The sequence below is a fragment of the Aedes aegypti genome, unplaced genomic scaffold, assembly GCF_002204515.2.
Source record: "Aedes aegypti strain LVP_AGWG unplaced genomic scaffold, AaegL5.0 Primary Assembly AGWG_AaegL5_hic_scaff_270_PBJ_arrow, whole genome shotgun sequence".
NCBI classification, from domain to species: domain Eukaryota; kingdom Metazoa; phylum Arthropoda; class Insecta; order Diptera; family Culicidae; genus Aedes; species Aedes aegypti.
Window position 1 is genome coordinate 2,066 of NW_018735928.1, and position 17,925 is coordinate 19,990.

Genomic DNA, 17,925 nt, shown 5'->3' on the forward strand with positions numbered 1-17,925 from the left:
ATTTATAATTGTGGTTCAAACTAAACAGCTGATCTTTTGATTTGTAGAGTTTAATGATGTTAACTTAATCACAGATAACAGACGTTGAAGTCCGATTGTAAAACTGTGTAAGACAATCAATGGTCATTTTGAATGGCAACACAAGTAGCAACATCGTGGTGGCGCTGTCATCGCTAAGTTCCCATGACGATGTCATTGGTGAATATGAAATATTTCAAGATACTGATATTCACCACTGAATGGCGCAATTCGCTGTGTGGCGGTGATAGTTGATTGCTAGGAGTTTCGATTTGAATATTTACACAGGTTTTCAGAAATTTTTTGTTCTAGCATAAGCATCTATTAGCTGTGACTTAATGATCTTTATAGCTTGTTTTTGGCTTGCTATTTGTAGTTTTCTATTTCTTTCATATTTTTGGTCAATTGACATTCGGCCAAATGGCTCTTTTAGCCACATAGCGTTCAGCCAAATGACCTGGATCCACTACGCCAAATTAACTATAAAGTAAAGTGGGGCAAAAGTTCGAGTGGGGTAAGAGTTTCTTTTTAAAATTTCCAGCTCAATTCAAAACAAATCTTATAAATGTCATGGTGGTTCGAATGCTATTCAAGTAAGAGACTTTTAATACAAATATCATAAAAATCGATTGAGATTTGGAAAAGTTATGGTTATTTGTTGTTTTTCGACGTGAATATTGTAATTTTTGGTCAAAATTTCGTTGCATGGAACCAATTGAAGATAAAATATTTTTCAATATTTTATGTAAGGGCATTTCTAGGCCTATCATAAGGTTGCTTTGAGGTGTATTAGTTTTTGCATAGATGCTTCAAAACAATTTTTGGCCCATAGTGGGGCAAAAGTTCGAATCAGCGGGGCAAAAGTTCGACCCATGTATAAAATCACGGAAAAATTTGCAAATTGCCTAAAATCCACATATTATCTTCAAATTCAGTTAAATTTGTCTGATCGTGTGAAAATTGACACCAAAATTTTACATTTCCACATAGTTTTGTGAAAAAATGTTATTTTGAGTATATTATAATTAACCCGGTGTTGGTCAATTTTTTGATGAAAATTTAGTGTGTATTTTTCGTCAAACTTAAGTTTACGGCTATTGCAAAGTATGCCTATCATAAAAGAATCGATATTTTGTGTTTTAGCCAGCGAACTTTTGCCCCACACTAGTTTCGAACTCTTGCCCCACCGGTGGGGCAAAAGTTCGAATAAGACAATTAATTTTGAAACTGTTATAACTAAAAATGGGTAAATATTTTGACACAAGTTTGTTCAGCAAAATTATAGCCAATATGTTGACGGTTCACTGTGTGGTATTTGTTTTGTTTTAACTGCTATTGTTTTCCTGGAAACTTTGAATATACCACTAAGGTCGAACTTTTGCCCCACCTTACTCTATAATTTTTTGTTCTTTTTGTTTCGTTGCTTTGCTGACGTTCTTGCATTTATGCAACCGTATGAGTATCCATTTCCGCCTTCAAGCTATGATAAAATGTCTCATGGTTACTTGGTTATGTAGGTCTGCTTTCAATATTAAAAGTCGACGACTACATCTGTTAATATTTATGAAACACCGTCAAAAGCTCTTCTACGCGTTTTTAACGATTTTTTCCAAATCCACTATTGCTAGTCAAACGATTTCTCTGATCTTTGTTATCAATGGATTGTCCAGCAATTTGATCAAGAATTTACTGGGGAGAGATTAAATTGTACACATATATATTTTTATTTTGTTGAAATCTGTGTCAAGCATTCTTCGTCAAATTCCCCTAATTTTACCATAATTATATTATGTATGAGGTGCCACAAGCAGAGAGGTAAAGAAGTCAATGTGCCAAGGCTTGACAGAAACTCCTCTGCGATGCAAATATGCGATTACGAGGTTTTGAACTAAAAATTCACAACACGAAGCTCATACGATTCGAGTGAGAGTGCTTCGAAATGCAAGGATTTTATCAGGTACTCTTTCTCTCTTGCTTCTTTATCACCCTTAACTCAAACTCCAGAGCTCGACTATTTGATTTTCGACGAATTCGAGGCAAATCGAAACAGATGAACACAATGCAATAGTTACTAGAATATGATTCCCTACTCATCAGACTAGTTTAATAGTTAACTAATTGTTTCAATAGTAAAACTATAGATAAACTATCAATTTACTTTAATTGAAAAACAATTTTCATATAAAATTATACCGATTTCGAAAAATTTAGGCTATATGCAACATTGTTGGTTCAAGCACTTTTTATGAAAATACTCTTTTATTCGAGAAAAAGTGGATCAAAATCGTGGGAAAGAGAGGGTTAAAAGAACTCTTGGGTGTCTCGTCCGAACAAAACAGGCCTCGCGTAGTTGTGATGGCACTCTTTTTTGTTGGATTTTTCCTCCGTTGTGTTTTGTATCGCATCTCCCACGCTCATTTTTCTTTGCCTCATTAGTATTTTTTGCTCCCTCACAAGTTGAGGAGTACATTTTATCATGCCTGGAGAGGGATCATTTAAAAATGACATCCATCTTTTGGGGGGGGGGGGGGTCTGGTGGTTTATCTATGAGAGTATGATAGTGCATGTAATAGGTATTAGAAAAAGCATGACAGAGAGAAGGGGGAGTCTTGAAATCCCGAAAAATGATGGACGTCATATTTGAATCTTCCCAGACGAGTCGAATGAAGTGACAATTGTCGATTCGCTCCCATTTGATTTACATTAGTCGTCTCACGTGAGAGTGGCTCGTCTCGACTCATACGTCGCGCAGAAGAGGCACAAATATCCTTATCATTCACGAAGCAAACAAATTGGCTGGATCTTGTGAAAATCGTATCTCTGTTGCAACATTCAGCTCCTCACATGAAACCTTCTAGCGTGCACGCTAGATGTTGAACAACAGGCGCCATAGTCCAGCACCCTGTTGAAGTCCCCGGCAAGATTCGAGTGAACTTGGGTGTTCGACAGGAATCTTCACGCAATTTTAACGCCGTCCATCGTTGTTCATATCAGTCTTGTGAGCTTCTAAGGTATGAAAGTGACTACTTTTTGCACCGAATCATGTTTGTCGTACAATATTATTACACAACTAAATTCAGTTGTTTAATGACTGTAACTAATTTGACTAATCACATATCGATTTTCAGAAATTGCATAAGTATATGTTGTACACAACTTGATATGATTGATGATTCCAAAAGGCACGTTTTTTTTAAACTGCAACAAAGGGTTGTACGTTATAATTCTGCAAAAAATCTTGATTATTGTAAATCTGAAAATAGTATTGAAACTCATAATACTCCTCCGGTGCATTCAACCCCGATCCCCCTCTGTGTGTGTCTGTTGCTCCTCAGCTGATAAGCGCTAGTAAATAAAGCAAGAAAATCTCAGCGATTCAAAGTCGTTGGACTGGGCTGGTTGCGGGTGAGTGACGACGGACAGTCAGTGTTGGTGACTGACGACAGCCCCTTTCCACCAGGGCGATGAAAGCAAAATCAGAAATTGATTTATAAGGTGTTTTTCTGTGCCTTTTCTCACCACCAACTAACAAACCACCCGCCTTCGTCTGGTGTGCATTTTGCTCCGGACAAAACTGAAGCAACCTTCTTCCGAGCCATCGACCGACGAGGCGTTTGAGTGAAGGCCTTTTGCTTGCCATCATCAGAAGCTTCACCTCACTCCGTGGAGGAAATCTGATAACAAACGTCAATATTTGCTCAAAAGAGAGCCCCCCCCCCTTCTTTGTCATCCATCCCCCGCATGACATTTTCCTGTGGCGCATTATCATGGCTGTTGAAAGATCGCACTTATCGGGAATATCCAATCATCATCGTCGGACTGATAGTGGGTAGGAGAAGTGCGCGCTGACTGATTGACTAGACTATCTACTAAAGAGTTCAAAGCGGAGGAATCACTCAATTACCCGATTAGGAAAGTGTAACTAGCACTTATCTGTGGCATATCATTGTTTTGTATTGTTCCAAAATTAGGTTCAATTACGCAATATTGGTATTGATAACACCTCAATTTGGTGTAATTTTGGTTTTATAAATGTTGTTTTCTAAATCAACATTATTTTAGCAAGGTATTGTTAACCTTTTGAGGGCTGTTTAAGGTATTGAGCTATTATTAAAATTGCACATTCATTATGTATTATGTATCTAGGTATTGCAATATATGATCCAATTGTCAATTTGGGGACTTCTTTAATACTTCATGTAGTAATTACTGAAAATCATTTGGTATGGAATACCACAGTTTGGTATTCATTACCAATTTCCTTCTGCTCGGGTAGCTTCATCATCCCCCAACAACAACTCACGATGATATCGCGTAAATCGACATAGTGAGAAAATAGACCAAAAGGCGAAAATCAGAGTTGTCACTTCATGGAAGATCGCACGACGCACCGATAATTGAGCTTTCACCTTGCGGTTCGTTGTTCGCCAGCGCAGTGACCTTTGAAAAGCTTTGCTGGGGTTGGACAGGTGAACAATGTAACCACTTTCGATGGATGGTGGACAGGTGTAACTTTTTCATGAGGTTGGAATGCCAATCAAAGTTAACCTTTGTGGAGCACATTGAGGCTGCAATTGAATGAAGGGTCATGAACTGCAGGTACAAACCTTGTTTTATCAAATAAAACTGTAGAATAAGTGTCAACATAAATAACGGTTTCATTGCAAATCGATCTTGGATCTAGTCATTTATGTAATTATAGGTCATCTTCGCGGTGCGCATTTTCTTTTTGGACGACATTTTGCTTTTTTAGGCATTACTTTAAAGAAGGCATAGTCATTTATTAAATCATTGATTTATGGAAGGCAGAGGTGAACACTTGCATTAATTTTCGGAACGATTCCAGTTAATTTTAAATGGAGTTCTAAGGACTGGTGAATAGTATGACTGGTCAATTTCTGAAGGGTATAGTAAGATTCATAAGGAATTAATTCCTTCAGATTTTCAGAGCTCAGTTTATTATTTCAATTTTTGTAATAATTCCGCACGAGAGTTTTCAGGTTTTTCTAGGAATTGTCGCTGTTATTTCTACAAAAATCTCACCAATACTTACTTTAGCAATTTTACCTGCAATAAGTATTGCGTTGCATTGCGTGCTAACGGAGTATTTCGTAAATTACTTATCGTAAAACGAAGTAACATTGATAATGCGGGTAACTTTGGTTGTGCGAGACCCACAACATACTAAACGAAATAACAAAGTTTCTGTTAATCAGTAAAGTAAAACAAATGTAAAAATAAAGAGTATTAGTATGACACTTCATGTGAAAGCTATTTTCGTTGGAATCAAGTACATTTGCGGATTCATATGCAAATATAAAAAAAATGAGATTTTAGCATTTCTAAAACGCTTACAAACAATCTGTTCTATGATTACTATTTGATAAAGTCATAATGAGTTCGTCACTAATAATTGATAGCCTAGTTATAATAGAACTTGAATATGATCTCGAATCTCTTAGCGAAAACTATTTTTACAAACTAGGACCATTTTTGTAATCTAAGTCAGAAATTTCCATATAGCGTTAAACACCTAAAGGTATGCAACGCCTTAAAAATGTTCCGTAATTAATTTAATTTTGTTTGATTTATGCTCCATTAGGCGGCATCCACAAATTACGTAACGCTCTAGGGGAGGGGGGGAGTAGGCTCAAGCGTTAAGGCTCATACAAAATTTTAAAAAAAAAAAATCATACAAAAAACGTTATGGAGGGGGGAGGGGGTCAAAAATTTCTTATTTTAGCGTTACGTAATAAATGGACGCCGCCTTATCAAAGTTACTCCAAAACAGACAACGGACTTTCGATTATATGAAAAATTATATATCCATTCATAATAAATATTCTGGTAATCTATCAACTGCAAATGATAGTTAGGATACCAGTTCTTGTTTTAAAAATATAAATTGATTCTCTGAAACAGCATGCATAAACATTCAAGTTTTCTTCGAGAAAACTATCAAAGCGATAGTTTTTCGAGAAAACTTGAATATTTATGCATGCTACGGTATTTACGGTACTGAAAACTGTCATGTTAGTTACTTAGCCATTCTTTTCCAATTGCTCAAGAAAAACTATTTTGGAAGAAATAGCTATTCAATCGGAAGTCAGAGATGAAACGGGGAAAGGGAAGAATAATGATGATATGACATCTACTTGAAGAGAGGCCAGCGACTCACTTACGCCCTCATAGATGTTAAGCAGTTGGATGATGGGAAGGGTAATGGTCTAGGATTCACTCACTATAAGCCAGTGATACGACCGGGTTGAAATTTGGTGTATGTGTAGTTTAGTATATTTTTTGTAATTGGATGCAGATGTGTATGTAATGTTTCATGTTTCATGTTAAAGCTTCTTTAATCGTTGGAAGTGACGAAGCTAAGGAAGTTAATATCACTTCATGCGCGTTTGTCATCGAGGGATGGGACACAGGCATTTACAGCTAGCCAATGAGCTTTGGTTTAAGCGCCATTGCTTGCTATCTGAAACGAGAAGATAAATCAACCCTACCTCAGAGCCCGCAAAATAAGCAGTGTAATTGGAACAAACTCCTCAAATCCGTTTATTTGTCCTAAGGTCCAGTGAAGAAGTCGTTTCCACAAAAAACTCAATTATTTTGTTGTGAAATTGAATCCATATCATCTGGACGGTTTCGTATCTCAATAGAACAACGGCATGTGTGCATATTTAAATGACGCTTTCCATTGTCAAAACCGTCAAAACACACACAATATGAGGAGCAAAACTGGACAGACCATTCTATTTTGAAACATTCAACTTTGCGTAGCACAATGGTCATTATTGAATGCTGTTTTCTCACTTTAAATATCTTCTTTCTTTACCTATTGTCAGAAAGCATTGAACAACACCATTAATTAAATCACTCAGCTATAACAGATATGCTTTCTCATCTTAGTATATCACAAACGAGAATAAAAAACTATCCTGGTGGCTTAGCACTGAATAATCCCACTATTTTAAAGTCTAGCATACAGAACGACACAAATCTTCAGATAAAATATTTCAAAAGAAAAAAAAATACACTTTTATCACTTGTATCCACAGAACATTTTCACGCGGCATACCGCCATTCGCCGAATCTAGTTTTTCACTAGCCAAATTAGAAAACGCGGAACGAAGTAAACGTGACACAAAATTCAGAACGCACACGGCTTGCTGCGATCCGCCAATTTTGGTCAATCGATCCTTGACCAACTTTAAAACAATTTGTTCATGAAGTTCACCGCAGAATCCACTAGGAATTCCACTTAGAATTTCTTCAAGAGTTTCAACAGCACACGTTTTACAATTGAGGTGCTCAGCCGAAAAAAAAATCTTGTAATACTTAAAAGTATTTTATCAGAAGTCTCATATAAATTTCTCCAGAAGTTCTTCCCATAATTTTATTTATGAGTTCTATTGACAAATTCTTTCTTGAATTATTTCACCAAACTTTTCTAGGTTATTTAAAAACTTTCTTTCTAAAATTTCAACAAAAAGTCTCAAAATTTGAAACATCAAATTTATTTACTGTTCGGTAGTTTCAGAAATACTCTGTTTTTCAATATGTAATTCACTCAAGTCTGCTTGTCCAGTGTTTCATGAAGAATTTTTTGATGGATCGAACCTCATGCTCTTTGCGAAAAAAAATGTAGTCAAGTTTGCTGTAATAATAGACTCTTTCTATTTGAAGTAACATTTGCAGAGTAATAGCGTTGGAGAGATCAAAGTAGAGAGAATCCTTTGCATATCTTTACGAGTCCGGTCTGACTTACCATTTTTAACTCAACAAGAACATTTTTAAGGAATTTCACGGAGAAATTCTTAGTAGAATTTTTGAAAGAATTATTAAATTATTGGGAGAATTCCTGGAAACATCTCTGAAGAAATTCTTGAAGAAATCATTGAAGAAACGTTAGAAGAAAAGGCTAAATGGAGTTTCAAATGGAATTCTTGCCTTCTCATGGAATCAGTGTTAGTTCCAGGAATATTGAGCTTTTTCTTTATGTGAATAATTTGCTCTCGAGATAATCAGATTTTAGTAAGCGAAATACGAATATTTCTAGCAATCCATACCCATAAACTATTTTCAGTTTTCCTTTTCTACAGGATACTCGAACTTCCTCCAAAAATATAGAGCTCCATGAATTAAGACAATTCCAAATTCTGAGCCTTTCCTGAGGCTTGAAAGAGCTTTAGAGAGCTTATGCGAAAGCTTCGTAGAACTTCCCCACAAGCTTTGAAGATCTTCTCAAAAAGCTTAAGCGAACTTCTGCAGAAAAAAAATCTCTAGAAGCTAGATGAACTTCTCTAGATGCTTCAGAGAGCATCTCCGATTGCCGCAGAGCGCTACCGCAGAAGAATTCGGAGAATTTTTCCAGAAGCTTCAGAGAGCTTCTCCAGTAGCTTCATAGCACATCGCCAGAAGCTTCAGAAAGCTTCAGTAAGCTTTTCTCAGCAGCTTCAGAGAGTCTGTCAGCAGATGTTTCAGAGAGCTTCTCCAGAAGTGTTTCTCTGTCATGGCCTACTTCTCCAGAAGCTTCGGAGTGTTTATCCATAAACTCCGTAGAGCTATTCCATGAGCTTTGAAGAGCTTCTCCAAATCCTTCAGAGAACTTATCCAGAGCAGAACTTGTCCAGAGAAGAGCTTCTCTAGAAGCTCCAGTGAACTTCTCTACGTGCTTCAGAGAGCTTCTCCAGAAGATTTAGAAAGTTCATGCAGAAGCTTCAGAGAGCGTCTCCAGAAGCTTCATAGACCATCTACAAAAGCTTTTCCGATTACTTCAGAGAGCTACCCCAGAAGATTCGGGGAATTTTTCCAGAAGCTTCAAAACCCATCTTAGCAGCTCCAGAAAGCCTGTCGCCAGATGTTTCAGAGAGCTTCTCCAGAAGTGTTTCTCTGTTATGCCTACTTCTCCAGAAGCTTCGGAGTGTTTATCCATAAACTCCGTAGAGCTATTCCATGAGCTTTGAAGAGCTTCTCCGAATCCTTCAGAGAACTTATCCAGAGCAGAACTTGTCCAGAGAAGAGCTTCTCTAGAAGCTCCAGAGAACTTCTCTACGAGCTTCAGAGAGCTTCTCCAGAAGATTTAGAAAGTTCATGCAGAAGCTTCAGAGAGCGTCTCCAGAAGCTTCATAGACCATCTACAAAAGCTTTTCCGATTACTTCAGAGAGCTACCCCAGAAGATTCGGGGAATTTTTCCAGAAGCTTCAAAACCCATCTTAGCAGCTCCAGAAAGCCTGTCGCCAGATGTTTCAGAGAGCTTCTCCAGAAGTGTTTCTCTGTTATGCCTACTTCTCCAGAAGCTTCGGAGAGCTCTCCAAAAGCTTCAGAGAACTTCTCCAGAGCAGAACTTGTCCCGAGGAGAGCTTCTCTAGAGCCTCCAGAGAACTTCTCTGCATGCTTTAGAGAGCTTCTCCAGAAGATTAAGAAAGTTTATGCAGAAGCCTCAGAGAGCTTCTCCAGAAGCTTCACAGACTATCTACAGAAGCTTCACTAAGCTTTACTTAGCGGCTTCAGACGGCCGTTGTTGTTTCAGAGAGCTTCTCTAGAAGAGCTTCTAGCAGACGTTTGTGATAGTTCCTTCAGAAGCTTTAGAGAGCTTCTCCATATGCGTGAGATGTTCAACAGTCCAACTTAGAAGCGAAGTAAAACATTGTTTAGAGCAAAAAAAAAATACACGTGTTTATTATTGAAAGTTTAGAACTGAAGTAAAACTGTTTAACAGCCAACCATTGCTATAGCTACCACCTAAAACCAAGGTTGCTGCGATGCGATGTAACTCGTAATGTTATCTTCAAATTAAAAAGTATCATTGAATTCATCACTCTTTGTACATGAAACAGCTTCTACAAATGCTTGCAAGAGCTTCCCACTGAAGTTAAAAACAGCTACTCCAGAAGCTTCAGAGAACTTTTTCAGAAGCTTCAGAGAAATTTTCCAGAAAGAAAGCTTCTCCAAAAACTCCAGAAGGCTGCTAGTAGAAGCTTCTACCGATTTATTCGAACACTTATCCAGAAATCACATTTTCAGAAAACTTTGAAAGATCCTCCATAAGCTTTGGGAAATTACTCAGGAAATTACCTCCAAAAGCTGCTTATGGCTGCTCTCATACCTGCTGTACCTCTTGCCTTCTGTTGCTTTTAGAAAATATTTTTGAAGGTTTTGAAGACTGGATACTTAGCTATTTAGCAAGATCAAACTGCACAGCTAAAAAATATGTAGTAAAATTTAAGTTTATTTTCATGCACATATTTGGAGCATCAAAATAAACCTAAATTTTAACGACCAATCTATTATTTTTAAATTGAATTCACCTTAAATTTACACAACCATGTGATGTTTAAGCATTTTTAGTTGAAAATTGATTGTATATCGTTCTGATTTAACAGCTACGCAGTCTTTGAGGGAGTAAAACGAGGTTTATTACTTGCCCCTCGTTTATTCCCCCAAAAGCCCTTAAATCAGAACGATTGAGAGTTACAGTCGAACTCCCACCAGATTGAATGTATATTTATTGGAGTTTTCATGATGCTATAACAACGCACGAATTTGATTTATTTTTACAGTAGACTTCAGTTTAAGTTAAATATTTTTTTCTATGTGAGGATCGTGGGTTCAAATCCCGTTGATCGAGGGTCAGATCTCGACTCTTCAGGTCATTGAGTAAGTTGCTTGCTTGCCTCAGGACATAGAAATGTGAAAATGGTCAAATGGCAAAATAAGCTATTAGTTTATAGCTGTGGAAGTGCTCATAGGAACTCTGAGCTGGGTGGCAGTTTTTGGCTTAGATTGGAGGTAATTACAGAAATATCAATAAGAAGATGATAGGAGAGGAAACTAAAGATTTGAAAGAGATGCTAGAAAGTTCGTTGTGGTAAGTGAAAATTTAAGATGGAAACTTCTAATCTACAGATAAAGTTGTATATTTTCTGACTCAAGGAAACGTATAGTTGCACTAACTTAATGCTTATTCTTTGGGATGGCGATCAATTATGTTTGTCGTTCATCCAAAAATTATTACAAAAAAATCCTGTACGAAAGTCTAGGAAGCAATCTATGACTCGATTTGTGGAAAATGCATGGGAGAGTTACATGAAGATACTCCGAAGTAACTTCCAGCGGAATATTAGAATATGAAGACTCATGAAGACATTTCTTTACAAATCTAATAAAAATCCTTTTCGCTATAGAAATTAGCGATTCTTGAAGTAATCCATGGAAACACCCTAAATGTGTGTATATCAAGTGCACAATTTTGAGAAATCACCAGAGGAGTTCGTCAAACAATCTCTCATGTGATATCCGTCAGCATCTATAGCTGAATTGAAATGAAAAGGTGCAAAAGTTTTGGATACAACTTTTAAAAATACCACACCTAAGAGAAGTGATTAGTAATCTTATTTGAATATGACGATCAAAGAATTCAAAAATAAGAAATGAACTTAGGCTAGCTTAGCAATAAATAAAATGAAAGTTATTACACTATTATGAAATCATTTCGCAAAATCATTCTAACGTTAGTTTTATTACCTTCTTTTATTCCAGCATTTCCCATCAAACCTCTGAAAAGCGACTGTAGTCATCGCCAGACCTGTACGGAAGAAACTCCGCCTCCGCAACACCCTCTCATATCACAAAAGCCATCCGAAGTTGATGAGCGAAGTTGAGATCGCCCTCACCCAAAATTGGATCTCCGCTTCCGTTCCCTTGGTACTTGGGAGTTCACCCTCCTATCTGGACTGGACGACGGTCGTAAACGCACAATGAACGAAGACTGAATCCATTGCGAGCGCGTGGCCTGGCAGTAATACCGATACGGCAAAGTCGTCGACACGCAATCAGAATAATGATGATCATGATCTGCCCCCGATGGTGAAACAAAGGCCGAATTCCGCGGTGCCGAATTATTAGCAAAACACACAGAAACGATAATTCAGAACGACTTTTGCTTGTTCACGGAACTTTCCGCGATCAAAAAACCCCACCGAAGTCAACGATCTTCAACGGAGCCCGCGGCAAGCGTATGATCCGTTATCTCGTCGTCGTCGTCGTCGTCCGCCCTCTGATTAGCCCGAAGCTCGAGCTTAAGCTCCTCATTGCTGTAGTGTAGTCGTCATTTTTCGATGTATTCGATGTAATTAGTGTACAATCGGTTCATTGTTTCTTAATCGTAGCAAGCGGTGCTCGTCCGTTTGTTATCATCTCTTCGTGGCGTGAAAGCAGGCAGGCAGTCAACGCTCCTCTCGTCAGATATCTCATCAGCCGTCGCAGTTTGCTTCGATGTGAGTTTCTGTGTAGGGCTGTGTGTTCAACAGCCGTCGATTATCAATCATCAACTGTAGCGTCGTTCATTGGCACGTATCTGAGAGTGGTTCCACAGGAAAGAAACTGACGTAGACGCAGCCTCCTGACACCGCCCATACAACCCCATTGAAAAATAACGAGCAAACATCTCTGGTTCCCACTGGGAAGTGGTTCCCACTGACAGCTCAATGTTTGTAAACAAATAACCGTTTGAGGACTAACAATCGATGATGGCGAAATCTTTTTATCCGAAAAAAAATCTTTTCTTGCATAACAACAGTTATGTAACAAACAAACGGTTGCAAACTATTGGATTGCAGTACAGCAAGTCAATTTGGGTTGAAGTGATTAGCTAGAAACACATTTTAGCACTGGAAGAAAATTTCCCTTAAACGATTAGGCCAATGTACGTTGTTGCTCTTGAGTTTGATGCTAACCACGAAAACATGGCTGCCTAGCACCGGGTTGCGTAGACGTAGTTCCAAAACCGAATCAAAAGAAGTTCGTGTATTGTTACGATTAAAACGAAAAGCGCACCTTAAAACCACGATAAGTGTAATTACTCCGATCGGTCTCACTCAGGGCACTCACACAGCAACCATTGAATTTTGTTTAGTAGTCTCAGGCGGAGAGTGCGCTGCAGGGCTGCTGCAATCTAGTGTGCGAGTGAGCAATCGGATCGGAAGAAAGTGGACGACGGGCGAGATCCGCGCATAGTAGGCGAAGCGAAGCGCGAGCGCAAGAAAAGTTGCAGCAATTTGTGCGGCGCGGCGCTCGTTTTTCTTCCTTTCGCAATACTAGTGGTTCGCAATCAATCGAGCGCGTTTATGATTATGGTGAAATAGAAAGAGAAGCCCGAGCGAGCTATAGGGAAAAACGAGATCAAAGCGAATTTAGTGCTGTTGTTATTCTTCATAATTTTTGTTTTTCTTTCTACAGTGCCGTCGCTGCAGTGTTTGTGTATCAATGTGAAAAAGTTAAGAAAAGCATAGAAGAGTGGAAAGTTTACTGAAGAAAAATTTCGCTTCCCAACCCTTGCCGAGTGATTCATCATCAATTTCGGAAGTGAGTGTGAGTGAGCGATCGTGTTTTGTTGTTATTATCAATCGAGTTTATTAATCCGTATCCAAGCGATCAACGAGATCGCGATCGAGTATCTAGAGAGGGTGAGAGAGATAGTGAACGCGGTGTGCCCAGTTGAGTGGGCAAACGGCGATCAGACACACACACCCCTGCGGTCGGTGTTGGTGTGCTGGTTTTAGCGATCACGACTCACAGCCCTGCGGCACTTGGAGCGGCAACAACAGCAGATCAGCGACAGCTAACGGAGCGGCAGCAAAATGCGCGAATTCAGGTCGTTGTACTGGGCTCCGGTGGAGTTGGCAAATCGGCCCTCACCGTGCAGTTCGTGTCCGGTTGCTTCATCGAAAAGTACGACCCGACGATCGAGGATTTCTACCGGAAAGAAATTGAGGTAGGTGTGGCTCAACGACTTGATATTACTGGTAGTGTGGGTGGGTGGGCTTTTGATGCATTGGAGGGATTGGGTAATACGTTCGATTGGCAGCGCTGCAGGGACTAGCGTGGACACGAAGACGACATGGTTTGCATGTCGATGTATCCGGTAGTCCGGTTTTTATGAGCGGTTTATTGATCGCGACTCGATGATTATGACGACTACAATGTCTTCTCTTGGTTATTAATGGTTTTATATGACGGAATTAATGAAGGAAGAAGATAATATTGAAAGTGAAAATAGTAGATGGATATAAATTGATATCCGCGTACTATTATATGCAGATGGTAGCAAAATTTCAAAGCTTTACCAAATGAAATCGCTAAATATCAACTGGGTATGAATTTTGTATGTAATATGTTGACAGGTCTCCTAATACTCCAATAGCAGAAAAGTTTCATTGAACTTTGAAACATTTTTCCTGTGAGCTTCCGCTTGCATTTCAAGTTTTCTATGTGGGTGTTCCAAAAGCATCGTAATAAGCCTTTTAACGCTTTTCCAGCGGCTTTCGACGATTCCTACTGTGCTGACATCTCAAACTTATGATAAACCTTGAGAAAACACTCCAAGAGCTTCAAAAGATTGTTTAGTTTGTTTTTAGTGATTTTTTGGAATTTCAGTTTCCTCCCATACTGCAATAAAATGCAAAATTGGTATCCGTTTTACTCAATGCCTACTTTTGTCGAATGTTGCAAATATGCAGTTATAATTATAACACATTTTGTTATACCAAATTGAGATAAATTGCTCATAACAAATTTTGTTATAATTCAGTTATGGAAATTACAAAATGAGTTATTTTTTTGTTTGAATTGAAACATAATGAGTTACATTTTTGTTCAAATTATAACATATTTTGTTTCAACTATTTTGGAAAGTATTTGTCAGTAGCTCCGGATAGTTTCATTACGCTTTATTTCCAATGTTTTTAGAATATTTTCTTCGTAAATCTTTTTCCCGGAGTTTTTATTTCTATAGATGTTCCGGAATATGTATTCAAGGTAAAGAAAGCTTCAGATAGCATAATAATAAAGCGTCAAGACTTCTTACTGAAGCTTTTTAGTGAAGCTTCAGGAAGCTTGTTTCTGAAGCCTTACGAAGCTTTTGACTTAAGCTTAAAGAAACTTCAGCAAGTTTCTCACTGAAGCTTCAGTATGCTTCGCACTGAAGTTTCAGAAAACTTTTCACTGAAGCTTCAAAAAGCTTCTTTCTGAAGCTTCAGGAAGCTTTTTATTAAAGCATTATGAAGCTTTTTACTGAAGCTTCAGGAAACTTCTAACTGAAATTTCAGAAAGCTTCTTGAAGCTTTATGAAGCTTTAAACTGAAGCTTCTTTCTGAGCTTCAACAAACTTGTTTCTGAAGCTTCAAATGCTTCTTACTGAAGCCTTGGAAAGCTTCTTACTGAATCCTTACAAAGCTTTTACTGAAGCTTCAGGAAGCGTCTTAGCTTCTGTCTGAAGCTTCAAGAATCTTCTTTTTGATTTTGAATTCTGCAGAAATGCATAAAATTTTCTGAAAAAGGTATCCGAAGAAAATATGCTCGAAACATATAATATAAATGAAGCTAAATAAAACTCGCCGTTACTTTTGACAAAGAATTTCCAAAATAAGAAAATAATCCAAAATTTTGCATATTCCGTTCTGCAATTTCCAAAAAAACTGATTAATTCTTCAGTAAGAAGCTCTATGAAGCATCAGAAGATATTTCGAAACTTCCTGCTGAAGTGCTGAATAACATACATCTGGAAAAGGTTCCGATTTAAGTATTTTCTTACATTTGAAAAGAATAATGCTTAATTAAACTATTTAAAGCTTTTAAAAAGGCCTTTACAACATAAAAAAGAAATTTCACTGATTTGACTGCAACATAAAAAGCAAAGAGGAAGCGTTCCATAACTTTTGAAAGTTTTTTTTTTCAAACGAAACCAAAGCTTTAGGATGATTTTTAATTAGGATTCAGAAATTTTCCTAAAAAACTTTCGGATAGTGTCCTTATTAATATTCTCAGCTTCTTGAGAAAGCTTTTTACTGAAGCTGTAAAAATTTTTTAAAGAAGGATTTTCTATGAAGGTTTTGAAAGATTTCCTCTTAACCTTCGGGCTGTCGCGCTGTTGTACTTTGTACAACAGTTGTGATTTATATGCTATCATTTTGCAACGAAGATATCTATCGACACCAAACCTAAATGTATTCCTCAAGAATCTTCTTAAGAACAATACTCGACAGTTTTTATTTACAGTATGACCCTTTATAATACGGTAAAATAAACAAATGTACATGGAAGTCGCATAATAATGAACGCACTATGTACAGTTCGAGGAAACCATAGTTTGAAATCGTCATATCTCGAAATCCAGATAATATAGAAACTTGGGGTCTTTAGTAAAGTTGTTCGAGGGGACGGACCTGGTGTAGTGGTTAGAACACACGCCTCTCACGCCGAGGACCTGGGATCGAATCCCATCCCCGAGATAGTCACTAAAATTTCAGTGACTACTTCCTTCGGAAGGGAAGTAAAGCCGTTGGTCCCGAGATGAACTAGCCCAGGGCTAAAAATCTCGTTAATAAAGATAGAAAAAAAAGTTGTTCTGGAGGTGAAGCGTTATCTGATGGTACTTTATTTGATTCGGAATTTAACCGCTAGATGGTTCTAGTGGGCATGGAAGTTTTACTTTTGTTTTGCAGATTTTCAGGATCCTGACCATATAGAAGGATGTCGTCTTCGCAAAGTTGTTTAGTAAGTTAAGGACTATCATTTTTCGAGCTAGTTGATTCAAAATTTTGCCATTAGGCGGCGCTAGTGAGCATGAAACTTTTGTTTGCAGATATCTCAGGAGCCTTAGATAGGTGACGTCTTCGGCAAAATTGATCAATAGCTTATGGGCTATCATTATTATAGAGAAGAAATTCGGGATTTTGCCACTAGGCGGCGCTAGTGAGCATTAAGCTTTTGTTTCCCAGATCTCATGATCCTGACCACTTAGAAAGATGGTGTCTTCGGCAAAGTAGTTTGGTAGCTCAAGGGCTATCATTATTTGAGCCAAGAAATACGATATATTGCCATCAGCCGGCGCTAGTGAGCATGACATTTTTGTTTTGCGGATACTTCCGGATCTTGACTTTTTAGACAGGCACCTTTGGCAAGGTTGTTCAGAAGCTCAGGGACTATCATTATTTTAATAAATCTCTAACTTTAAGGATTAAACAAAGAAAGAATTTGAGCTACTGAACAACTCTGCCGAAGACACGATCTTTCTAAGTGATCAGGCTCCTGAGATATTTGCGAAACATATGTTTTATGCTCACTAGCGCCACCTAGTGGCAACATTTTGAATCAACTAGCTTAAACAATGTTAGTCCTTGAGTTACCGAACAACTTTGCCGAAGACGCCATCTTTCTAAGTGGTCAGGATCATGAGATCTGGGAAACAAAAGCTTAATGCTCACTAGCGCCGCCTAGTGTCAAAATCCCGAATTTCTCGTCTATAATAATGATAGCCCATAAGCTACTGATCAATTTTGCCGAAGACGTCATCTATCTAAGTGGTCAGACTCCTGAGATATTCGCAAAACCAAGGATGTTGTACAAAGTACAACGCGAGACTACTCGCGTTACAAAAATTCGCGCGCGACGACCGAAAGGTTAACCAAAGCTTTGGAAAGTTTTTAATGAAGCTTCAGAAATTTTCCTAATGAAACTTCAGATAGTGTCTTAATTAACCTTCTTAGCTTCTTTAGAAAGCTTTTACTGAAACTAAAAATCCTTTTTTTAGCTGAAGGTTCTGAAAGCTTTGCTCTGAAGTTTAAAAAAGTTTCCGGATGAAGTTTCAGAATATATCTACGAAAGCATCAGGAAGTTTCTTACTGCACCTTTGGAGATCTTCCATAGATGCTTCAGAATCCTCTCTACTGAAGTTTCAGAAATTTTTCACTAATGCTTCAAAAAACCTAATACTCATGCTCTAGTAAGCTTAATATTGAAGTATAAGAAAGCTTGTTACGGAAGTTTTATAAGCTTATTACTGAAGCTTCAGAAATTTTTTTACTGAAGCTCCAGAAAGCTTCTTACTGAAGCTTCAGAAA

General features: G+C 38.0%; 2 long non-coding RNA genes across 2 annotated transcripts; one reads left to right on the forward strand and one right to left on the reverse strand.

The window, feature by feature from the left end:
- Nucleotides 1-11,526: 11,526 nt before the first annotated feature.
- LOC110681040 lies at nt 11,527-13,311 on the forward strand. Its single transcript, XR_002503069.1, has 2 exons — nt 11,527-12,303; nt 13,265-13,311. It is a non-coding gene; the product is annotated as an uncharacterized LOC110681040 (long non-coding RNA).
- On the reverse strand, nt 12,153-12,991 carry LOC110681041. The gene is made up of 2 exons (XR_002503070.1): nt 12,863-12,991; nt 12,153-12,383 (listed from the first exon to the last, which is right to left on the reverse strand). It is a non-coding gene; the product is annotated as an uncharacterized LOC110681041 (long non-coding RNA).
- Nucleotides 13,312-17,925: the final 4,614 nt, after the last annotated feature.